The sequence below is a fragment of the Carettochelys insculpta genome, chromosome 1 (genome assembly GCF_033958435.1).
Source record: "Carettochelys insculpta isolate YL-2023 chromosome 1, ASM3395843v1, whole genome shotgun sequence".
Lineage (NCBI taxonomy): Eukaryota > Metazoa > Chordata > Testudines > Carettochelyidae > Carettochelys > Carettochelys insculpta.
Genome location: NC_134137.1, coordinates 61,460,868 through 61,485,675, shown reverse-complemented (window position 1 = coordinate 61,485,675; position 24,808 = coordinate 61,460,868).

Sequence of the window (24,808 nt, the reverse complement as noted above, 5' to 3'; positions counted from 1 at the left end):
GCTTCTGCTCTGGATGTTTATGCTTGTTTTCTGGAATTATACTATTAGTGTTTGCTCTCTACGGCTCCACAGAGTATGGTTAATAAGCAATAAGCGGTACATGACTATGTCTGCATTTACTGGAGCTGATCAGAAAACCCAATTTTTTACTGTAGGAAAAATCTTTTGAAAAAATCATAATGAAAAATGTTGGGATTCCTGCAGGACTTTTCATTTTGAAATTTATTTTTGCCTTTAATTTAGACTGACAGTGTCATTTCATTTTGGTTCTTGAAAACCAAAATAATTGATTTTCTGTTGTTTGTTTGGATTTTTGGTCCCTGCCTACCTTTCTCACCCCCTTCTTTGATTGTTACCTATTTCTCATCAAAAAACAAAAAAGGCAGTCTTGTATCACTCTCAAGGCTAACAAAATGATTTATTAGGGGACGAGCCCTTGTGGGACACACCTGGCTCTTCAGATCTGGAAATTCTGTGACTATTTCTCATCAGTCAGAATGATTGTTTTTAAAAGTACTTTTAGAAAGTAATTACTTTGGGAGAGGGATCTAGGATCTCATAAAGTGAGGAATAATTGTGTTCAGATTGTTTCTGCATGGTCTTAGGACAAATGCTTCTTCTTAAAAATATACGTGGTGTGAAAAGCAGCACTGTTGAGATGTCTGCTGCAATTGTATGTTTAAGGAGCTTGGCAATGTGTTTTGAAGCATCAGCCAATGCAGTCCAGGTCATCAGCGACCAAATATTTACACCTTCCAATTGGTCTGATTTTTCTTCCCAGTCCTGTCTAGCTGCCGGTGCTATAGATATACTACGCATTGTTAACTGCGCTGCATTTTTTAGGCTAGTGATGTCACCCCAAAGCAGTTCTGGTTTTGCAATATCATTTTACTTTCAATTAAATGATCAGGGCTCTCTTACTTTGGTTTCAGTGAAGTAGTCATGTAAGCAGTTCAATAAACTACCCTGAACTGGCTTGCTGGTTTGGGGCTTGTAACACGTCCCGTGACGCCCAGCCCCTTGGTCTAGGGCGGGCGGCAGTTCACCAGAGTTATATAGTTCTGGGCCCAGCCCTCAGTCCAGGGCGGGGCAGTAGTTCACAAAAGTTATATAGTTCTGGGCCCAGCCCTCAGTCCAGGGCGGGGCAGTAGTTCACAAAAGTTATATAGTTCTGGGCCCAGCCCTCAGTCCAGGGCGGGGCAGCAGTTCACAAGAGTCAAGCACCAGCCCAGCCCTCAGTTTGGGGCGGGGCAGCAACACCAGGATAAGCACCGGCCCAACCCTCAGTTTGGGGCGGGGCAGCAACACAAAGGAAAAACACCAGCCCAGCCCTCAGTTTGGGGCGGGGCAGCAACACAAGGATACGCACCGGCCCGACCCTCAGTTTGGGGCAGGGCAGCAACACAAGGGACTACAGACAGGCTCAGCGGGGGCTGGCCCTGTCAGGGAGGGGGGTAGGGGGTCGCAGGCCCTCCCGCTCCACTGCGACCCGGCCCGGGGCCCTGGGGGTCGCTCACATGCAACCCCGGCAGTGGGGATCCAGGCCGCAACACACTGCCATTGGTTCGTGAGCGACGTTCCCCGGGCCACTTCCTACCTCACCCTCTGTTGGCGGCAGGTCCCAGTCCATCTGGTCGAGGGGTCCTCCTAGGTCGGTCTCCTCTGGGTCATCCACCTGTGGGGGCCCTGGCCAATCGTCCATGACCACGTCGTTAGGGTAGTCAGGCAGTGGCAATACAGGAGATGCAGGGCGGTCCTGGGTCCGAATGTTGTAGGGATCCGCCGGGGCTCTGAGGCAGCCTGCTCCCGGGGCCTCTTCCACGGCAGGGGGTCTCCACCGGCGGGAAGGTCCTGGTAGGTCCGGGAAGTCCGGGTAGTCTCCTTGGGGCATACGGATGCGGAGTTGCGTGGAGCCTCTGGGGGCCTGCTCCTCCAGCCTGGCTGGGCGGCTGCAGGCCCTCTCCCTTTGGCCCTGGGGAGCTCGTGCAGGCACGTCCTCCTTGCCCGGAGGCCCAGCGCTGAATGGTGCCCGAGTCCCGCCTTTGGCTCTTCTAGCCCTTGGCCCCGCCCTCTGAGGGGCGGGCCTCTGGTCTCCTGACTCCGGCCCCGCCCACCAGGGCCTTGGCATAGCTTCCCCGGCCTCTGGGTCCGCAGGAGGCCATACTGACCCACTACAGGGCTGTATGTATTCCTCCTTATAGTACACATCTGTACAGAGAAAAGCAGCAGAAATCCACTACAAATATGGCCAAACAAGTTCATCTGTAACATGCCATCCACTCAGGAGAAAAAACCTTCTGGAGCACCTGGGATGTGGCTAGATACCAGGGGTAGCTCGGTGGTTTGAGCATTAGCCTGCTAAGTCTGGGCTTCTGAGCTCAATCCTTGAGGAGGCCATTTAGGGATTGAGGCAAAGAAATGTCAGGGATAATGCTTGGCACAGCCAAGAGGACAGGGGACTGGGCTAGATGACCTTCCAAGGTCCCTTCCAGCTCTTGGAGATGAATATCTCAAATTAAAGAGAAGTTCCTGTGCTGTCAGGGTTAGAGCAGTGCAAATGTGTTTATGTCAGAGAGACAATGTTGAGAGCAGCGTCTGGCGTGCAGTACTTCCTTGGGAAAAAGTGCATGCCTACATAACATCACGTCAATGACAATATTTGCAGTATTTGGTCAGAGCCAACAGAAGTGCTCCTTTGAGCTGCTTGCAGACTGAGTTGTGGATGTTCACTGCAGTTTTATACATTCACTGAAGCCATTAGAGTATGTCCCATCAAGCTGCTGATTTCTGTGGATAGCAAATTACTGCTCCTGAGCTAGCCAGCGCTTCAGTTCTGTGAGCTTTGAACACTGTGCTGTTTCTCCCGCTCTCTGACATCTCCCAAAAGGTTCAGCAGGAGCCAGCGGTGGAATCACGGGCCAGTGCAGTGCCACTGCCTGCGGATGATGGCAGCCTGCCTACAGAGGGGGAACACCATTAGTGTATCTTATCACTTTATCAAGTTCTTAGATTGGCTGGCTGACAACAGGCCATAAAAAGGGGCAGAGGTAGCTCGAAGTGGGCCTTTTTCCAATAACCCTTTGGGTTGGTTGCTGTGGCCTTTCCCCTTGTCATTACTCCCAGGACCATCTGCCTTTAGGAGAGCTCATGTTTATTTAAGTCAGTTCTTAACAAGGTTGTGGCCACTTGGCCAAATGATAATCTTTGTCTCCATCCTCATTGGCCATTTGCAAAGATGGTTTGAAGTCAGCATGGGACATGTCTTTTGCTCCCACTGTTTGGAACATTCAGTACAACCCTCCCACGCCCTGATTTATTTACTTTTGGGTGAGTTTACACATACGACTATTCACACCTTTGAACTAGCACAACAAAGGCAGGAGAAAGCAGGCTTGGCACAAGTATATTTTTCAAGTTTTATATGGGTTTTTTAGCCTGGGACGTTTTAGAAAGTGTGAGTGTATGTGTGAATCTTTCTCCGTGTCTCATTGCCTTTCTCTGTCTTTATTCCACCCCTCCCAAACTCAGCTTGTCAGTTGGGTATTATAGCACTACATAAGTCAATCAAAAGCATTTTCTGGTGCTTAAACTCCTAGTTAACATGTCAGGGTGCCATTCAGGACTTGAAATGATATCATTTCTTGGGTCAGTGGTCGGTTGCATGAATAGCTGGAAGACCATGTAGCTTGATATAAATAGCAAGACAATATGCAGTACAATACAATATCTTGCCTCCTATTGGGAATCTCCTTGTTTCTGTTATTTTGGTTTCACTAAACATAGCTGCCCTCCTTATGTTCCCTCATTTGAAATGAGATAATTATAGCATAAGAAAATATTACTCAATCGTTCTGCTGAAATAACTATTCAAATAAGCCTTCTGATAAATTTTGCTAAACAAAAATATACCTCAGACCAATGCATACAGAAGGTAGTTTTCTTTGACCTTAAAAGAAATTTGAATAGTAAATATGACCATCTGATGAAAAAATGCACCGTGATCAAACTGAATCGGGGACTAGTTCTGTTCCAGCTGAACTTGGTGATGCTCACTGATTTCAGCAGTAGTAGGATTGGATTCTTAGGGCCTTCTTTACTTCTTACTTTATATCGGTGTAAAACAGGAGTAGCTGCACTAGTGTGTGTGAAAGCGGAATGAGGCCACATGACTTCCCTGGAATAACATCAAGGATGAATTTGTTCCTGCTACTCCTAAAGAGCCAAAATTCAATTCTTGCACATGTGACATAATATTGTGTAGGTTCAATAGGGCAATACAAATTCAGCCCATGAAATAGTTTAGCTCCATTGAAAAAATTATGAGTATTCTCTCTCTCTCTCTCTCTCTCAAAGTGACTCCAAGGCTCTCTCCATGAGGTACTTTACTTGGTATGTAATGCAATGTACAAGAGAAGAGTATCCAATCAAAATGGGAAGTTTTTTCACTGACTATAAAAGGATCCTAGTTTTAAAATGCTATTGGGCTCAATGTTTCATTTTAATCAGCATTCCATGACATCATCTAATATCCAGCATAAATTAGGAGAGAGTTTCTGTTGGTCCAGGCATAGAAAAAGGAGAGAAGTACAAATGTAGGATTGTGTAGATTAATCAGGTTTATGAGGTAATAAAAATGTTCTGCATATGTTTATGGCAAAGGTGCTTATAGGAGAAGCTATCATATATTGTTTGAGTATGGCTGTGCCTCAGTTATGATACATTTTACAAAAGGATGATGAACTTTACAACTCTCCTTGTTTTCAGTGGCAGCAGAGTTAGGCCACTGCTGAAAGTTTTTGAAATCCTGCCCAACATCAATAGACAGCTTGATCCTACACTTGTGGAATCTTGGAAAATCAGCTACCATGCAGCAGTAGCCGATTTTCCAAGACAACTGAGAAGAAACTGCTATACATTGTAGTGCAAGGTCAATGCTCAAGCCGATGTGGTTTACAGCCTGGTTGCTAGCTAGCCTTCACTTGGGTGTGGTGTACGGTATAAGAAGCTGCCTCCCCTCCCTCAATCTGTGCACAGCTTGCAAAAGGACCAGACAGAATCACAGTCTGTGCTCAGTAGAGCATGGGGACTGCATCCTGATTATTTCCTCTGGGCACCTGGTGCCTCAGAAGTAGGGTGACCACATTGCCCTATGACAAATAAGGGACACTGGCCTCCAGAGACGGGCTGCTGCTGTTCCATGTCAGGGCTCCTCAGCGATGGGGGAAGTGGAGGATGGGGGCTCCACAACCTCCCACAGGGGCATGCCAGGGAATGAAGAGGCTGACCCCTGGGGGCTGTGTCTGCAGAGTGCCAGGGAATGGGGCAGCCACCAGCGGAGGAGCTCCATGGCAGCAGGGGCTGCCACCTCTTGACACTGGATGCCAGGGAACAGGATTCCCACAAAATACAGGACAATTGGCCCATTTTCTTAAAAAAGTTGGGATGCTTGTGAGACAGCTTAATTAAGGGATTATCCTGGGGAAAACAGGACAGATGGTCACCCTATCCTGAAAGGGTGAGAAGCTAATGGAGCTCTGTGTGCGGGGGGTGGGTGGAAACTGAGGATACTTATTACCTGGCAGGAATAGTTTGAATACTTCTGTCATGATGAGCATACCCTACGCTGGCCCAGCTGTCAGAAGCATCCCGCAGGCACTGCCTACCACTGCTGAGGGGTTGCCTCACAGCAACTGGGAGGAAAAAGGTCTGGGAAGCAGAAGGCTGGAGTGCAACGTGCCCTCAAATCTTTTCAATCCATAGGTGGATTTTTTCCCCATTCGGGCGCAGAATAATTTTTCTGTGCACCGAGGCACGTGTGAACGTGCACCGTCAACAGAACCATGAAAACTAGCTGTTGGTGCTCTCCTAATCAGCTGAGTGGCATCTGCATTTCTCTTGAGTAGCTGCACAAGTGCCCAGTTTATAGGGAACACTGGTGAGGTAGCTACCAGAGGAGCGAGAAGGCCGGAAAAGCGAACTTCTAAGACAATGGCCAACAAGGGCTCTATTTCAGGAGGGCAGTGGGGCGGGGGGAATGGGGGCTGAAGCCTCTCCTACCAAGATGCTGCTTGCTCTTCTTCTTCTTCCCCTCGTTAATGGAGCGAGGTGAAATTACACAGCTTGCAGCGCGTCCTCCTCTGCCCCTCCCCTCACCAGTCAGGAGTGAGAGGAATGCAGGGAAGCTGTGCACTTTCCTCTCACCCCTTGACAGTGAGGGGAAGGGAAAAACAGCAAGCAGCTTCCTGGTGCGAAAGACTGCGGTCCCCCTGCCCTCCTGTAATGGTGCCCTTGCAGCTGGAACTCAGTGGTATGTGTGGGGCTAGGTGGGTGTCTGGGTTTCTGTAAAAGTCCCACAAAGAGCAGAGAGGGTTTTGGATTTGTGGGGACCAGGGGCAGGTTAACAGCCCCATGAAGCTGAGTGAACTCTGGTGCCCTGGCCAGACGGGGCATGACTGTACTGATACACTGGCTCACAACTTCCCTACACACCAGAGAGCAAGCCTGCTGTGCGGAGTGGCTTAACAATGGCTGCAGAGCGGAGCTGAGTGCTTACATGGCACAAACTAGACCTATACAAATGTTTTCTTCTTGCAAAATTTATGTTTGGAGGTGGTGGTGGGGGAAATATTTTAGTGCCTGCAACAATGAAGGAGGAGAACTTGGTAGCTGTGAAATCATCCATGTCTGAATCCCATCGAGTTACCTCTACCTTGAACCTGAAGTGTGCCCGTTTCTTAATCCTGACTCTCTTCCGCTAAGTTTTGTGATGGTTTTGCAAGGTGGTGGATGTCTCTCAAGGCTGGGTCCAGTAAATACACCAATGTGTGCTCTTCAGTGTCTAATTTCTCTGTGCCAGGTGTTGTCACTGAACTAAACCTTGTGAGTTTGTTTTGAACATTTGGCTTCTTTGGCCCCAGAAGGGTAGAGGGCCTGACATAAAGGACTTAAATACATTATCCTGTTTGTGGCATGATTTCTCTGGCAAACTGGTGGAAGCCCCCTCTTTTGGCAAATTTAAAAGTAGGCAGGACAAAATGGTGGTCAAAGACCTCGCACTGGCAGAGATGTGGACGACAACGGGTACCTTTTCCTTATCCAGTTTAATTCTGTGATCTTTGTGCTGGCTTTTAGGGGGTGAAATGGTTGAATGGAAGCAAGAATTTTTCTTTGTGCCTTCTTCCTTACTTTGGGATGGAAGGTACTTTCAGAGATGCTTTTGGATTGGGGATGACAAATCATATTGCCAGAGCTTGTTGAATTATACTATTTACAATGTGTTTTTTGTATGCTTGCAAAAATGGTTTTCATCAAAACAGAAATTTCCACAGGAAATGTCCATTTTGATAACATCTTTCAGATTTGCTCATGAAAATCAAAAATTCTGAAGAAAAATTGTGGTAAAAACAAAAGCTTGTTCATTGCATCACAGGTTTTTGAGGAACCAAATATCAACAATTTCTCTAACCAACCCTGAATATCAGCCACCTCTCTGAAGATCCTGCTGTGAGACCTCCAAAACAATTAAGCTGTATCTATACTGCACAGTTTTGTCGACAGAAGAGACCTTCTGTAGACAGAACTAGGGAATGTTCACACGACAAATGCATTCTGTCTAGAATCTGTCGACAGAACACAATAGTTTTGCCGGCAGAGTTCTGTCTTAAAAGTTTGAGGCATAGCACCTCTGTAGACAGATTCTGTTGACAGAATAGTAGTGGACTGTAGACACTCTTCTGTCGACAGAGGGGTCCTCCATGGTGTGGGCCACCTGGAGCTGGGAGACGCTCTGTCCACCACAAGCAGGGCTCTATGTTCTCCTCCTCTAGCCAGCCTTAAAGGGACACCAGACTTGGAGACCTCATACCAGGAACTAGGAAGCATAGGAGCAGCCCAGGCAGCACCTGTACCTGCGGCCTGCTCACAGCCACACCCTGCAGTCACTCCAAAGCCATGGCTGCAGCCCAGCCCACCAGGGAGCAGGGAGAGGAGATCCAGGACTCAACCCCAGCCAGAGGGAGGTGTGCCTCATCATGGACAGACCCTGAGGTCTGGGACCTGATAAGCCTCTGGCTAGAGGAGGCAGTGCTCCTGGACCTGGCAGCCAAGAGGTGGAACATCCCGGGTTACAGTCAGGTCGCAAGAGCCCTGGCAGACCAGGCACACACCATCTGGACCATGCAGCAGGTCCAGGCCAAAACTGAAGAACTGCAGCAGGGCTCTACCCGGGCTCCGGATCAAACCCTCTGCTCAGGGGCATGACGGCTCATCTGCCCCTATTACAGGGAGCTCCTTTGGGTGGAGGGCACTTCGCTGCCGCCAGATTCCTGGACACCTCTGGGGAGGCCCCCTCCATACAGCCAGAGTCCCACCTGGGGCAGCAGCAGCCTGAGGGTGACGGCAAGACCGTCTCCTTGGTCAGTGAGGGGACCCGGGCCATCAGCATGGAAATGGGCTCCTCCTGCAGCCAAGGCACCTCCAGGCCCTCACTGGACCTTTTCAAGGTCCCTGCTGGTTAGCAGCCCATGGGGCACAGACACTGGGGCCTGGAGGGGCAGGCAAGGGTGGGGCATGCCGTGATCCCCACCATGTCAGCCTGGGTAGGGTCCACCCTGCGAACTCAGCACCTGCACATGCATCAAGGCACCGTGGTCCACCTAGACCGACCATGCAGCTGCAGGGCACAGGCACCAGCCCATTGGCAGCCCCAGGGGAGGCTGACAGGGCCAGAGGGTCCTGGAAGGGTTTGGGGGGGTGGTGGGCCTGCCAGCCCTGATGTGGTTGCTGCTGGGACAGCCACATGGGCAAGGGCCGAACTCCAGACACACCACTGGGAACCGTGACCCTCCACTTGCAGTCGTGCCTGCAGGACACAGGCAGTGCCCACACCCATGGACAGTGCCCCAAGCTGCACGTGTGCAGAGGCCGGGGGGGGGGGGATGGGAGGGCTCTGGGGGCCATGTGGAGGGAAGGACTTACCATCTCACCTCCTTGTCCCCCCTCCAGCTGGACTGTTGGAGGGCTGGGCTGGCCCCACCTCTTCTCCAGGTCCAGTCACCCCCGGGAGGAGCTGGAGACAAAGCTGGGCACAGCTGCAGGACCACCAGTGCCGGGGCGCAGCGCAGTTCCATGGTGGTACGGGTGGCCCTGTGGACAGAGGGTGAATCACCAGGTCGAGGTGGACCAGGGGGCCCTTGGGCAGCTCGCTGATATTATGGAGCGGTGGATGCAGGCTGTTGGGGCATGGCGGGCAAGGGACTGGGAGTGGCAGGCTCAGGCATGGGGCAAACAAATGTCCCACCTGGACAGCACCACTGCCATCAGGTGGGACCAGCTGCCCAGCCACCTGCGTCCACTGCCCCCAGCCCCACGCCACTGCCCCTTTCCCTGAAGCCCCCACTCCCCCTGCTCCAGCTGCCCTTCCCCCTCCAAGCCTCCCCCCAAATGTCCTGGCCCTTGCCGAATGGATCTTGTCCTCAGCCACCCACCCGGTCCCCCCCAGATCTCCCCACTCTCCCAGCCATACCCAAACCCCCTGCCGCCCAGGCCCCCACAGCAGAGCCTGACCCTGCCATAGGCCCTTCCTGCCCACACCTCCCTGTGCCACCGGCACCCTACCCAGGCCCAACGGGGACCCTGAACCCATGGTGGGAGAGGGTCCTGTGGCCGGGGCTGCTAGGGATTTCGCTTTCCCATGGAGTTGCAGCCCACCACCCCCTGCCTAGAGTGAGGCCTGCCCCCCTGTTAAAATGGTTCTTTCTTTGGTTTCTTTTTATTTTTTTGCACACATGTTCCTTGTCAAAAGTCAAGGTTTATTTGTTCACAATCCCCTGTGTCTCTAGTAATTGAAGAGGGGCCATGGAGGGATGGGTGGGCAAAGGGAGGGGCCAGGGTGGGGATGGGGTGGGGCAGAGGGCCTGAAAGCCCCTCGGGGGTGTTCTGGCGGGAGGGTTATTAGGGTTCCTGGGAGAATTGCTCCCACAGGGCTTCCCGGATGCACAGCCCTTCTTGGTGGGCACGGCAAATTGGGGCTGCAGCGGACTCCTCATAGGTGTGGCAGGTGGGTGGGCCCCCAGCAGGAGCAAGGTCTCCCCCTCATCCTCCAGAAGGTTGTAAAGGGCACAGCAGACCCCCACAACTTGGGGTACCTTGCCCTCCTCCACATCCAGGTGGGTAAGCACCAGAACTTGGCCTTCAGACAGCTGAAGGCATGCGCTACAAGCAAACAGACCTGGTTCAGGCATGAGTTAAAGAGCTCCTGGGTGGGGTCCAGGTGTCTGGTACAGGGGGCCGCATAAGCCATGGCATTAGGCGGTAGGCAGTGTCCCCCACTATGCACAGAGGCATGTCCATGTCCCCAAGGTTCAGATCCCGGTGGGGGATGAAGGTGCCCTCCTCCATCTTCTGGAAGAGGCCAGAGTTCCAGAACAACCTCGCGTTGTGTCCCCAGCCAGCCCACCCGATGTACATGTTGGTGAAGTGCCCATGATGGCCCACCAGGGCCTGCAGCACAATTGAGTGGTACCCCTCCTATAGGTGAAATGTGCCGCCTTGTGACCCAGGGCATGAATGGGAATGTGGGTCCCGTCGATGGCCCTGAAGCAGTTGGGGAACCCCAGGGCTTCAAATCTGGCTACCGCAGTATTGACATTGTCCAGGCAGACAAGCCTCTGCAGCAGGAGGGAGTTGATGGCCCTCATGACCTGCAGGGAGAGGAGGTGGGGAACATGGGTGAGGGACTGGGGTTGTCCGGCTCTTGAGCCCAGGGTGTTCCCCATCCCCTTTAGCGCACTCTGGCCCTTCAGGCCCCCTCGTGGGAGGTCACCCCCCATTCAGCAGGGCTGTGAGTGAGTGGGATACCACAGTGCCCTCGGGATGGGACTTTCCCCCTTTGCATTCCCTCCGGCACCTCTGCTCCTGCTCTCCCAGGGTCTCACTGGGCTGGGACCCCTCACCCCCCTGGGTAGGGCCTGTAGCCCGGGAGCACCTTGCTTGCATGAGGGTGGCACCGACGGTGAATGTCCCCATGCCGAACTGGTTCCCAATGGATTTGCAGCTGTTAGGGATAGCCAGCTTCCAGAGGGCGAGGGCCACCCTCTTTCCCGGGGGGTGGCGAGCTGGAGGTGGGTGTCCTCCTTGCAGAAGGCAGGGGCAAGCCAGGTGCATAGGTCCAGAAAGGTGCCCTTCTGCATGCGGAACTTCTGAAGCCAGCGCTGGTTGTCCCTCTCGCCCATCACCAGCTGGTCCTACCAGTCTGAGCTGGTGGTGTAGCGCCAGACACGCCTGCTGACTCAGGGGCATGGGCACCATCGCAGCAAGGCAGCAGTGACGACAGCTTCCTCCTCCTGGGGGCGCTCAGGCTAGTCCCTCCTCCAGAGGAGGAGAAGAAGGGTGTCAGGGATGATATGCTGCAGAAGCTGCAGGACCCCTGGGTGTGGCCAGAGGAAGCCCAGGGGCTGCTCTGGTGGTATAGCTAACTGGAAAGGCCAAAGTCGCTCTTAGTAAGCCAGGGAGCCCTGCACTAGCTGTGCTATCCCTCCAAGAGGCATGCAGCCCTCGCCACAGGAAGGGAATGTGGCCCCGGGGAGGTCCTTTAAGGGCGGGCTGGGCTGTTGCTCCAGGAAGGGCTCGGCAGCCATGCATCCCTGACTTCCAGGTCATTGGAGCCCACTCTGTTGACAGAACAGTCCGGGTGTGTGGACACTTTCTGTTGACAGAAGGAGTTGACAGAGGGAGCCTGTATTAGGTGTGGACTTGTTCTGTAGACAGCAGTTCTGTCGGGAAATATCTATCAACAGTGACTTCTGTCCACAGACCCCTGTAGTGTAAACACAGCTCTAATGGGGATGGTGTCTGTTCTCAGGAACAGCGAGGCAGAGGTTGGCTATTGGATTTACCACTCCCTTCCTCTTACATATCAGAGACAGACTAAAGAGAGACCCCAGCAACTGAGTGCCAGAGCAAAGGCTGGGGATGAGGTTTGCTACTCAACATAATATTGAGCTGGCGTGAGTTCCGTGTGACCCGTCAGAAAAGCTACACCTCCAAATTAATTTCATTTGTGACCTACAATCCAAACATTCCAAATGGCCCCAGCATCAGGACTTGAATCTGGGACCTGTGTATCTAAAACCACCAGCCTCTATTGCTGGAGTTAAAAGACTTCAGGCTATTATCTCAAATGCAATGGCAGATTCCAGCTGCTCTACGGGGCAAAGAGCCCTGCTGTGTCTTTACTGCAGTGGCAGGCACGCTTCCTAGCTCAGCTAGGCAGATGTGCTAGCTCTGCTCAAGCTAGCCTACTAAGGACAAGTGCATCACTAGGGCTGCACAAGTGTAGGCTCAGGCTAATTGTCCTGGTAGAAACTTGTCTCTATCCCAGGGTCTGTATTTGGGCAGGTAGCCTGAACCACTGCCTGTACTACCCCAGCTACACCACTATGTTTAACATAACAAAACAGCAGAAATGTAGCACTTTAAAGACTGTCAAAATGATTTATGCAGTGATGAGCTTTTGTGGGACAGACCCACTTCATCAGATCAATCTCGTTTCCAATACAGGCTGACATTTATAAGTACAGAGGATAAAAAAACTGCAATAAAAACTCACAAATCAAATACATAGGACTGAAGAGGGGCATGCAGGGCGGAGGGGATGTTAATTGTCCTGCCTAAGATAATTATGAGTATCAAGGGAAGGGAAGCAATCCTTGTAACGCGTGAGGTAATTGATGCCTTTGTTCATACCACATGTTAACGTGTTGAATTGGAATATGAATTCCAATTCACTAATCTCTCCTTCTAATCTGTTGTTAAATTCTTTTTGTTCCAGGACACAAATTCTCAGGTCTTTAACAGAATGGCCCACTTCATTGAAGTGTGCACTGACTGGCTGATGGGTGTTGAGTTTCTTGCTGTCTACTCTGTGTCCATTCATTCTTTGGCGAAGGTTTTGTCCAGTCTGTCCAATGTACATAGCGGCAGAGCATTGTTGGCACAAAATGGCATATATAATGTTGTTGGAAGTGCTCGCTCAAGCTCAGCTAGCAAATGTATGACTACCCAAGCTCGGGGATACTGTCCCAGACTGAGTGAAGATGTACCTCAGCACGGATTAGGTGAGCATGAAAAGGCTGTATGAGCAACTCCACTCCTGGGGTAGTGCAAAAAAAACTTGGATGCTTCAACCTGTCTGTGCAGAAAACCAAATGGATGTGCAATGCAGTTTATAATCTTTTTTTTTTTTTAAATCAGTACAAGCAGTAAAATTAGGACTCACCTTCCTGGAGCGTGCTAGCTCATGAGCTTAAAATATATCTTGAGCTAACGTTTTTTGTGAGTCATCCTACGTCCTCTTAATGTGCAATGATGTATATGATTTGAACATCATGTATTTAGGAAGGCACAGGCGTATGCAGTGCTTTGTTCCATGGTTAATATTTAGAATGCTCTAACGTAGCCTGATTGACTCATTAGGCCACGTTGGTACCTGGTGTAACTTCAGTGTAGCAGACGCGATGAATTTGGTCCCGTCACTATGCCAGTAAAGCTGTAGATAGTGAGAGCACATATACCGTATGTGCTCTCACTATATACAATACAGCAGCTCTTAACTCAACAGCCAGAACAAATTATTGTGGTTTGGGATTCTCGTGGTGCATTAATGAGAAACTTTTAAAGGAAGTACCTAGTGTGGTGGGGGGAAACACTTCATAAGCAATCCCCTCAGAATGGAAAGACAGCTTCAACACACAGGAGGGAGACGATTCTTTTTAATGAGTGATATCTTGATGAACAACAAATGAGAAATAAATGTGGTTTACAGTTATACCAGACTACTGTTTACTGAAATGAAAGCAAGGATTAAATAAGGCAATCTTTAAACTGAAAGATCTTGCACAGATATGAGCAAAAAGACAGTTAATCATTTTGCAGGACGTCATGACAGTGCATTCATTTCTGCGTGGGTTTTGCATACCATCCTGTCCAGGGCCAGCTATGTCATTTCTATTTTAGGAATGATCTAAGGCAAAGTGAAAAGAAGACCAGAAGCATGAGGGAGCCGATCTGGAGGGAGGAGGCAATGATAAAACCCACTTCACTGTCCTGTTGCTCTTTCACCCACAGCAAAATTATTTTCCTTAATAAACAAATAAGCTTTGTGTTTGAAACATATTTTCAGGAGGAGTCAGGATTTGGCATTAGTACAGTCAAGAATCTGCAGTGGTTCGGATTTGCTCTGGGTTGCATTGCTCTGAATGTGTTGTTAGCCATTCCAGTGTGTGAACCAGGTTAAAGTCTGCTGTTCTTTGGGCATGGGTCTATATTGCCAAAAGTCATCACACCAACACTTGTTGTCAGCTCTATCATTAGAGAGATCGACTAGGAGTCAATTGAGATGGGAAAAATGAACAGAACGTTTCCCACAATTACATAACTGGGTTTTTTTAAATGAATTTACACTAATCTCATTCATGCGTCAATTGCATTTACTTTCTGCAACTCTGACCAAGCACATTTTCAAGGGAATATTAGAGAGGATCGTTACGAGAAGGGAATTCTGAATAAATGAATGCACATAAGCATAGGTGTGAGAACTAAAGGTATGGAGGGTACTGGAACAACCCAAGGTTTCATGGGGGGGCTCCACTCCTGGCCCCACACCCAGGGTCCCAGCAGCCAAACCCATACCTGGCCTTGTGCCTGCCCCTAGTTATGACCCCAGCTTTGACCTCCTGTCCCCTGTCTGGATCGCCTCTGTCAGATATATGTCCTGCTTCCAACCATTTTGGTGGGGGGGGGAACATGAATGAGGCTAACAGGTTTGGTTTTCAGCACCCCCCCCTCTTAAAAGTGTTCCAGCACTACTGCAAGTGTGCAATTTAGCAATGTAATTATGAGATCTGTCTGCCTTCTTCTAGGGGACAGAAACGTACTGGGCCAAAATGATTTTTCTTCAGTTACAGAGCTGTAACTTAGTTGACTTCAGAGGCATGGCAGTTCTGTAGGAGTGGTGTAACTGAGTGGAGAATCAGGACCACCATGGGGTTTATGGACTAGATTTTCTGGCACATTCCAGCCGCTTTGCCACACGATGGCAATGCAAAGCAGTCATAAGCCTTGCTCAAAGTCACTGCCGCAGACCGGCGAGTCGGGTTCTATAGTGAAACTTCCTAATGTGGCTCAGCCCATGAATTCTCACAGTGAAACAGCTCACGAATGAGCTGCAGGCCAAGAATTATTCAAAGAAAATAGTCATTGAAAAATTTCAATAAATTTGAGAAAAATCATGAAGTCTTTGCAAATAATTAATTAGCAGGTGGGGAAAAGCTGCCTGTTAATTTGTAGTAAACTATGCACTCTTTTTCTAGTGTAGAACTTGACTCTTTTCTCCTCCCTCCACGGGCATGCTGGGACAGTTACACTGCTAACATCCAGGCTGTGATTGTTCTGTGGATAAAAGACACTACTTTGCTCTCCAGTGCCGTCAGTCTGGCAGCTTCCATTAGTGCTTCTTTTCCCCCCAAACCCTGGAAAATGATGAGAGAGTTTGCTAATGCACAGATTTAGTAAAAGAAACAGCTGGGTTGTTCTATATCTAGTTCTTTGCAAGGACTTTCTGCATGTCTGTACAACATGGGTGTAGTGTGATGAGCTGTTTCTGTTGAGAAACCAGAGTTTACAGAATAAACAGAGTTGAGGTAAACCCTGATTATGGGGAAAGTCTGTGCATTAGGATCCCTACCAGCATTAACTCACATGCCTGGACTGTATTTTTGGAAACACTTCCAAGGTTTTTCCTTTGTGAATTGGTGCAAATGCTTGGTTGGAGCCAGGCTTGTCTAAATTCTCATCGACTTTCCCCTAATCTTTTTGACTTTTGCATGGCTTCAGAAAGGCATAAGCAGATCAAGGGCTTCTCTAGGGAGAGCTCAGCAAGTACGGTACTGTCCAGGAGAAGAATTCTTTCATTTCCAATTTCCAGCCATGCACATAGTTACACATTTTCCTAAATGAGGAGAAAAACAAAAAAATGTGCGTTGGCCACAAGAAAATTTCTGACATGGAAGAAGCAGCTGTGTGCACGTTTTTGTTTGCTTGGGCCTCTTGATTTTGTCATAAAGGGCAATTTTCTGGGCCCAATTCTGCTCCAGAGAAATTGGCTGCCACTCTCACTGGCATCTTATGACCAGATTTGATCGGGGGTAAATCAGGTTTCCATTTACACACCAGGAGTAATTTGGTCATAAAACAGCTGTAAACTGGTGCAAGTAGTAAAGGAGTGTGAAAAAAAAATTCTGCCTTTGGATCACCAGATAACTTAACCACCGCCTAACTGGCCTTCATACTGTCATCTCTTTTCATTCCCCATCACCATAACGAGCACCACTAATCATTCACTTTGTGCCCTCTTCCCTCTTGTCTTAGGCCTTGAGCTTCAAACCATGAACACTTAACAACAGGCCTGGGTGTATATGTGTGATGTATCAGAGCCTTAGTTTCTTCTTTCTTACAGCACCCAGGACATCCTCTGGGTTGCTCGCCCTCCAGGATTGGCCTAGAGTCTACAGGAATTAAAGATTGATCTTTAAATAAAGATTACATCATGTGATTGGATCTTGGTCTGGGGGTGTCGTGAGGGTGGCTTGGCCCTCAGTTGGTGTGAGACCAACTGTAAGGAAGACGAGGTGAGTCAGTGAGTCATTCATGCAACACAGCCCATAAGGCCATGACCCCCTACTGTGAGCAGCGACCAACCCCCCCGCAGGCCAAGAGACAGGGCTGTCCCAGGAGCAGAGCCATGGGGGCAGAGTGGGCCCTATCACATGGAGGCTCTGTGGTGACTCTGGGACTGTGCTGACCACTGCACTCCCCCCTCAGCCAATGGGCTAGTGTCCCGGGGGGTGTCCAGCCACAGAGGGGTCCCCGTATGGGTGGCAGGTGAGCTGGGAGCAGCCTCCCCCTCCCTGAGGCCCACACACACACCTGCAGCTTGCAGCACAGCCCGCAGGAGTGGGTGCTGCCTTGTGGCTGCTTGTGTGCCCATGTGCCTCAGTGTGTCTGAGGTCAGGCTGGCACCCTTGTGGCTTGCCTGCTTCTAGCTTCTAGCCAGAGCAGGTGCTGGGAGACCTCTCCCCTCTCCCTGCCCTGGAGCCTGGAGATCATCTGGCCTCCCATGAGGCTGTCGGCAGGATGCCGTCCTTGCCCAGGGGGCTGTCTGCTGGGTCCAGGTGTCACACAATCCCACTGCACGTGGCTCCACAAGCTGGGACTGCAGCGCAAGGTCCCACCTGGGCCGGCCAAGTGATGCTACAAGCACGCCCCATCTGCGTCCACTCCCAACACCCTGTGGTGAGTAACATGAGGGGTTTGCACTGGAGGGACCCTTGCCCAGCTCCGACGATTCCCGGGAGGTGGCGTGGCTGCCAGTGGCTGGGTCCAACACCAGCATGAGGCTGCTGGCTTCTGAGCTGGGCTCCTGCTTCAGCTCTGGTGTGGCTTGTGGCTGGGCAGCCTCCTCTTTCGCCTGTGGGAGCTCCTGCTGTGGAGTGTGGTGGGGGGAAGGACTCAAGAGTGGTGTTGATGGTGCAGTGGGGGGGATGTGTTCCCTCCCTGGATTCTGTGGAGCTCCCAATAATAGGGGCAGGTGGCTGGTCCTGCCCCAGAACGTCGGGCAGCGTCCTGGGCCCAGACATAGCCCTGGCAAAGTTCTTTTACTTTGGCCTGGACTTGCTCTGTGGTGTGGTTGGGGTGGCCCCATTCAGCCAGGGCGGTGGTCATCCTGCCATATATTTTGGCATTCCTGCACCTGCCCTTGGGGTCTTGGAGGGTTTCCTCCTCCTGCCACAGGTCCAAAAATACCTGGACCTCAGCCCCTGCTCCATGAGGGGACCTGCCTCTTGGAGCTCTGGGGTGGATCCTGGGACCCCTCAGTTTGCTCCCTCGAGGGTCCAGGGGGGTGCTGGGATGCCTGGCATTCAGATACTGCTGTTGGTGTGTGGATCTGAGGGCATGTTGAAGAGCTGCTTGTCACGCTGCTGCTCACACTCTCTCAGCTTCCTGCCATGGGGTTTCCCAGGCTCCCTGTGGCTTTTATGGATGGCCAGAGGCAGGAACCATAGAGCGCTGCTTGCTGTGGACAGGATATCTGCTGGGACAGCAGTGCAGCATCCCAGAGGCCTTTTCTGTTAACAGAGAGCCCCCTGGAACATCCAGGCCAGTGTTTTCTCAACAGACCTCTGTCAAGAGCAGCGTTCTTCCTCATGGCGAGCGGGGGATGGCTGTCGACAAAAGCACTGTGTTCTGTTGACTTAGTGCTGACAGACTGCGCTTCACAAACTAGATGCTCCACGGGTTTTGTTGGCAAAATGGCCGTTTGTCGACAAAACCCTGTAATCTAGACATAATCTGATAGACCAGCACCAATGTGGCTGATATGGCTAATGCTCCCAAAACCAAATCCAGAACTAAGAACTTATGAGTGACCACATCCCAGGCCTGTCAGCGAGAGACTAGTTCAGAGAGTGGCTGGGAAAGGCAGTCAGTTTATGATACTGAGAAGGACTAGTTCTGGGTGATGGCGGGGGAGTGGGAGAGTGGACTGAAAGATTTTTTTTTTATTTGTCATTATTAATCGATCATATGAGAACATCTGACTTAATGGAGCAAGTAAGTTTCCTTCAGATTTCTTGCCTCCGGCCCCTAGCTCCCAGAGGTATAACAAGGCATTGTTTTGGGGTTGTTTTCAGGAAACAAGAGGACCGGAAGCCATGTAATGTAAACAGCTTTCCCTTCTGCATACCAGCATTCATAACTGCCCAAAAAGCAGGCAAACTTTTGTCTCCAAAAATAAAAAAGGTGATTATATTCCGTCTAACCAAGCCTACCCTTAGCTGCACCACTGCCTATCACAAAAAGAAGGGAAGGGAGATATTTTGTGGTGGTATTTTTGGGAAGTTTCCATTTGGGAGTTTGCGTGAATTAGGTGGGTGTATTGTTGGTGATAAGCTGAGTCTCTTCTTGAATGCAAAAGTTCTGTGCTTAGCCGAGCACACCAGAGGTATCTGCAAAGTTTTCTGAATGCAATGAGCACACATTTTGTTGCACTAAAACATCACTAAATGTGGTGAGAAAGGCACCATTCTTATCCTGCACTCAAGGAGAGCGTGTCTGTCCAAAAGTTGGAGTTTCTTCTGCCATTGGGAAGCTGAGCTGGACCACCTTACAATCATTTCACACCACCCCAGCATTTTATTGTCTCCAGTTCAACTTCCCCTGGATGTAGAAAATCTCTTCCGTTCAGTCTGGTTCTCTAGCCTTCTCTGGCTCTCCATACACCAGCCTACACTGCATTTCAAGTTGCTCTGTCCTGTCCCAGTGTATAGTGTCCCCCACAAACTGCTCCTCCCTAATGGCCTGATACAGCTTTCACTGAAATTAATCAGAGCTTTTCCATTGCAGTCAATGCGTGTTAGGTCAAGTCCCATGCATAATGGATATTATACCCTGATAGATACAGTGATAGACTGAGAAACTCTTGATTATTACCACAGCTAAGGAGGGTGTGCATGTGTCTTTGTGTGTGCGTGTGTGCATCCACACACATGCTCACAGTTAACTTCATGTTTCCCACCAATAATAGTTCTCCTAAATGCTCTGCAGAACTCTCCTGTTCAATATCTCCATTGCACAGGTTTTAGCGCTTGTCCTTTACACTGTAAGTGTTACATGCAGACACTCTTAGTCCAGCTTCAAATCAGCTTGGGAGCTTGGGGCTCATTCTGAATACCAGTAAGGTCAGAAAGGCTGAGACAGATTGGCCAGTGCCCTGATTTTGAGAATTTGAGTGTGAATATTTACATTCCAGCCCCTCTCCTGTTCCTATATAAACTTGATGACCCAAGTTCTTGCTTTTTTTTTTTCTAAAGAGGAGTCTCTTTAGATTGCATAAAATAAAAAATAAAGATATCGCATATCACAGACCAAACATTGACTTGAGTTCATCTGTTGTTTTTGATTAGGCAAAATCCTAGTTCCACTCAAATCAATGAAAGTTTTGCCACTGACTTCACTAGGGCCAGGGTATCATCCATATTTCAGAGAGCTGTGATTTGAAAATTAAAAGATATGTTGGCCAGGGGTTGCAAAAGTAACCAGTCAGTTTTGTGTGCCAAACATCACAGTTCATGTCTGAAAATCTTAGTTGGCGTTTGCAGTTATATAGGTATCATTTATGAGCGTTGTCCAAGTATTGCTTACAATAATGTAACAATGGAACAAATTATTTCCCATGGGTCACACACCTGGCAAAATACAACAAACAGTCACATAAAAATGAGTCAGAAAGGAACAAAGACTAATATACAGGCCAGCTAGACTGCAGTAGGTATGTGACCCTGCATGACTGAGAAAATGTCATGCTACAAAATATTGGCAATTTTAATTTCTCTTGAGGGAGGCTACACTGTTGGACATTACTTATGTGACGTATTTAAATTAACTGCACAGTAGCTCAATGCAAATTCTCACCAAGCAATCCAACAGAGTAAAATTCTGCCCTTAAATACATACATGCAGCCACTAGTGACTCCAAGAATATGGGGTGGAATTTTTAACAGCACGGCATTGTCCTAGCTCTTCTCCCGCTGAAGCCAGTTTTACCATAGACTTCAGTAGAAACAACGAGGAAGTTATGCACATATTTCCAAGGGAAGGCTTGGCCTCTGCAATATAAACGGTTGATTCTTTCTTAATTTTTCTTTATCCCAATACCAGTTTGAGGGAACCATAACATAATGTTATTGGAATGCAACATGGTTCACTGGCTAGGGGCATGGTGAGAGGAAATCAAGAGATCTGGGTTCTTCTAATCTTAGCTCTACCACCTGTGTTTTGTTAGACCTTGGACAAGTCACTTCACCCTTCTGTGCTCCTGTTTCCCTTCCTCCTCTTTGTCTTATCTATTTCTCTTCTAAGCTCTTTGGGACAGAGATTATGTTTGTATAATGCCTGAAACATAGAAATGGAGGGTGGGTATGTGTCTTCTTTGTACTAGAGTATATCCATCCTGCATGCTTATACTGACTCTCTTTACGCTTTAAAAGAGAAATTACAGGGACAGACAAAAGCCAACAAAATATGTTTGGTACAATCATTAAAATAATCTTTGGGTTTTTTTTTTTTTTATATCACAGGAAAGTAATCTAAGAAAGGAGGGACCCAAACTGAGGCACACAGGCAACATGACAGGGCCACACCACATTTGTATTAATTAAAGAGAATAGGTTGCTGCAGGCCTCGCCTTTATTCCACTTGGGAGGTCTGCAAGAGACATGGTCCAGCCTATGTATCATTTTGACGAGAGAAGACAACTTTTAATAATGGTGCATTATGGGATTTTGAGGCCCCCTGACTTCATCTCTTTAATAAAAATGAAAACTGTTGCAGACAACATTGTGGCTAGCGATGCATTCCAGCTGATCTCCTGCCAGCAAACCACATTTCACCAGCCCTGAAAGAATTTTTCCCCATGTAAATGTTATGTTTACTAGCCCACCAATGGGGACTGCTGCCCTGGGGCCTGGTGATTCAAAAGGGCCTGGGGCTCCTGGCTGACACTGCTGTGACTGTAGCAGTAGCAGTAGCCAGAGCCCTGCGCCCTTTCATTTGCCACCAGAACCCTCAGTGGCTTCCTCTGGGTGGTACTAAGGGCTTGCTGCCCCCAGCCCCACCCTTTCCACCAGAGGCCCTGCCCCTTTCCGGAGTATGGAACTGCACCCCCCTTGTCCACAGGCCTGGCAATTCTGTCAGCCCCGCCACTCCCCATGTTTATCAATTTCTGTGGTAAATGGAAGTTGCAAATGGCATAATTTACAGCTCTCCATTTCTGTTTTGCAATTTTTCTGATGAAGGTACTAAGTATTTCTGTTATCATTTCCAAGAGGACGTCTGGGTTTGTAGTTAAGGCCCTGCTTTACAATAGACGTGGTTTCAAGTCTCAGTATGATGCTGGGGCAACTCACTTAACTGCCCTGCACCTCAATTCCCCATCTGTAAAGCTGGGCTAATTGTCTGTCCTGCCTAGTTAGGCAGCTTCTTTTCCACAGCGTGAGCAATCTGCTACTACTTTTGTTTGGTTTTTGAGTGTGTGTGGGGGGGGGCGGGGGGCGGGGTCTGGTTTTTTGACCATTTCTGAATTTGATCAAGGTCAAAATTCCTCTCAGCAAAGAGGGGCATTGTTTTTGTTGGTTTGTTTACTTGCTTGTTTTCCTCAGGCATAAATAAATAGATAGCTAAATAAATAGGAACAATTCAATTCCTGAAATAAAATCTAGGTTTCATCCATTTTCTTTCAGGAAAATTCCACCATTTCAATAAGTAGAAATTATCCCTATCTGCAAAGAAATAGTAATTCCCTTCCTCCCGGTAAATATTTTCTTTTATATATTTCTCAAAAAGGGCAAGTAATCTTCGTTCACTCAGAAAACAGTTTCAGTTTTTGTGAAATGGCCAAAAAACTTGAATCAAATTAAAAACAACAATAAAATCTTCTTTTTTTTTTCCTTCAGGAAGTGCAAACTGTTTTTCCTGCCTGTAGCACAGGTTATTCATTGATTTTTTTCATAAAAGTAAGCTATCTTTCTAGCACATATTCTAACTGGCTTGTGATAGGTCCCCAGAAGTCTTCCCATGTCTAGATCGTTCACATTATTTCAGAAAGAAAAGGTAGGTGAGGTTGTATCTTTCATTGGACTAATTGCTGTTGGTGACAGAAACGAGCTTTTGAGTTTACACAGAGCTCTTCTTCAGCTCTGGGAAAGGGACTGAGCGTGTCATGACTCCAAGCAAGGTAGAACAGATTGTTTAGCATAAGGAGTTAACACATGTTGCAAGAGCTTTAAGTGGGCAGTTCCTTCAGCAGGGCATAGTTCCTTCAGGAATTTCACTTTAATCTAGGGGATTTTGAAAACAGATCACCACAAAAACAGTCATTGGCCCTATATTTAAAAAAAACATTTTTCAATATATTTTAGGGGTCACAACTGACACAAAAACATACAGATGTTTTAGCCAGTTATCACAGACAAGCAGTTTACATATGCAGGCCTTTATCTGAACACAGAATTGCATTGGTTTCATTAAAGATGTGCCTTTAAATCGATTTAATCAAGAAAGTGCACACTTGCATGCTAAACTCATGATGATTTAGTTTAATTTGCAAGGAATTAAGTTAACTTGATTTAAATCTGCGTATTTAGATTAAGTGCCCACACAGGAGCTTTAACTAAGTTATTCTAAGTCCCATGTCATGTAAATCAGTGCTGTGTTGTGTGTGTAGACCACTCTTGAACTAAAGAATGTGAAGACAAGCTGAATAGGAAAAATGAAATGCCAGTTAAAGGGACGGCAGACACTAATGGCCTGATTCACCACTGCAATATTCTGGTGTATGGTCACAGTAGTAAGATCCATTTTTTGTACAGGTTGACCCTCTCTAATCTGGAACTCTCTTGTCCGGCTAACTCTGTAATCCAGCATGATTTTAGTTAGCTGGATGACCACTCATCATGGATGTGGCCAAGTTTCCCATGGTCTTATATAGTTCAGTTACAGACACCAGTGTTCTGTGCTGTTAGTTAGCTTTAATTTACCCCTAAATGTCTTCTAAGAACCCAGTAAGTAGTAGAAATGTTGGCAATGTGCTAGAAAACATGACCTCCTGCCACCCAGGAAATTCTCTCATTTGGCATGGGTCAGGTCTGGAGGGTGCCAGAAAAGAGAGGTTCAACCTGTTGTGTAAAGGCAGTAGAAAGACCCCAAAAGAAGTGTATTCTGATTGAATTGTCTCCTGAGGCTTTTAGCAAGATTTCAGACTCTAACGCTGTACAAGCTACTTTGGAGTTCTTTTTTTAAACCCACCATGGCTGTAGCTCTCAGATTCATGAATCTTTTGAGTTGCATATTCACTTTTGCCTTTTTGCTGAAAAAATTTTGAAAACATCCATCACGTCAGGCACAGAAAGGATAATATTACGCCTTATTCGTTCCTTTTAGGAATTATTACTTTACAATCGAGGTTGACAGACTTTCCTTTCTTGCACAAACAATGTAAGCCCATTTTTATGAAGAGTGCAGTTCCATCCCAGTTCTGTTGATTTAATTTCTCATAGGAAAGAAAGAAAGGAAAAGAAAAAGTATACTGCATTTTTAAATAAAATTCCGCCAAATAAAATCCTACAGAAGCTTTAAAGTCTGAGAGAGAATTGCTTGCGGTGTTTTTATGTTGTAAATGCTGAGGTATAGATTACTCATATAAATTTTAGTCACTGATAAAGCTGGCTTTACCCTGAAAAACACTGAAACAGCTGTAGCTTCATATATGAGTCATTTTAACCATGACAGAGTTGTGGACACTGAGAAAGCTTTGTTCTTCTGCTAGCTCACCAAGGCACTTTACTGTTAAGTTCAGTTGCCAGACAAAAAACTAATAAGACCTGCTAACCTTATAATAGATTGCATATTACAGAAAACCCAGTGAAGCCCATAAGGTTATTATTAAGACAGGTGTTTATTAATATAACTTGGGATTAATAGTTCTTACAGAATTGCCAGCAGATTGAGCACTGCTGGTTGGACACAAGTGGTTCTGACTCGGGGATTTTAGAAGCAGATCTGAATACTGATTTGGTTAGCTTCATTTGGTGGTAGAATCAGATGAATCATTGAAAAAACTTTGCATATTGTGAATGGGAAATGCACAACCATACTCACTTTTGCTATACTATAATGTTCAGGATTATATTTCCAGGAA